Source organism: Neophocaena asiaeorientalis, unplaced genomic scaffold (assembly GCF_003031525.2).
Source record: "Neophocaena asiaeorientalis asiaeorientalis breed wild unplaced genomic scaffold, Neophocaena_asiaeorientalis_V1.1 scaffold39, whole genome shotgun sequence".
Classification (NCBI taxonomy): domain Eukaryota; kingdom Metazoa; phylum Chordata; class Mammalia; order Artiodactyla; family Phocoenidae; genus Neophocaena; species Neophocaena asiaeorientalis.
In genome coordinates this window covers 1,514,665-1,515,734 of record NW_020175670.1, presented here as the reverse complement: position 1 = coordinate 1,515,734, position 1,070 = coordinate 1,514,665, and the positions used below count along the sequence as shown (strand labels likewise).

General features: G+C 39.3%; 1 non-coding gene across 1 annotated transcript; it reads left to right on the top strand.

Annotated features, from left to right (window-relative positions):
• Positions 1-468: 468 nt before the first annotated feature.
• Positions 469-541, top strand: TRNAR-CCG (transfer RNA arginine (anticodon CCG)). Its single transcript has one exon. It is a non-coding gene; the product is annotated as a tRNA-Arg (tRNA).
• The last annotated feature ends 529 nt before the right edge of the window (positions 542-1,070 follow it).

The following is a 1,070-nucleotide window of genomic DNA, read 5'->3' as shown; positions in this document are numbered from 1 at the left end:
GTGTTGAGAGTCCGCCTGCTGATTCAGGGGACACGTGTTCGTGCCCTGGTCCGGGAGGAGCGGCTGAGCCCGTGAGCCATGGCCTCTGAGCCTGCGCGTCCAGAGCCTGTGCTCCGCAGCAGGAGAGGCCACAACAGTGAGAGGCCCGCGTACCGCTAAAAAAAAAAAGATATCTTAATTTTAGAGCTCTTGTGCATATTGAGAACTGAGAGAAATTTGAAGAAATGACTTAGACAACTTTTAATATGTTTCTAATTTCTTTATATAAAACCAGGAGAGAAACAAAATAGTAAAAGAAGCAGGATCACTTAAATTGTGTATTCTCTCATTTATTAAAGGTATTATGGAGTTTTAAGAAATACTGGCTTGAACTGGTTTATCCATCTAACAAAAGAAATTGTATGTCTATCTAGGATACGCAAAAAAATTCTGTGAGTTTTAATTTGTGTAAGACAATAATGAGGGACTTCCCTGGTGGTCCAGTGGCTAAGACTGTGCACTCCGAATGCAGAGGGCCCAGGTTCGATCCCTGGTCAGGGAACCATATCCTGCATGCTGCAACTGAAGATCCAGCATGCCACAACTAAAAGATTCTGCATGACACAACGAAGATTCCACCCACGGCAACGAAGGTCCCACGTGTCACAAGTAAGACCTGGAGCAGCCAAATAAATAAATAAATATTTTTTAAAAAGACAATAATGAGCATAGTCTTTAGCAATAATTATGCTACATATACCTACTTCAATTTCTACATTTCCAACTACCCTTTATCTATCCAAGGATGAAACCAATTTCTCAACAACAGATGTGTAGATGTGTAGTGAACACGGCTCTTAGACATATAGTAATATTTGTCGTATTGTAATTCCAAGTCTTCCTACACTGAAATGATTGCTGTTAAATAAGGAAAGACAATTGTTTTTAAGACTGAGGAAGCAGCAATTTATTTGTCTCCTGGATTTGGTATTAAAAAGAGGCTTTGGATAAGGCTTTTGGATTATTAAACTACTGACTAGTACTGTAAACACATATTATTTTTTAAATTGGGGTATAGTTGCTTTACAATG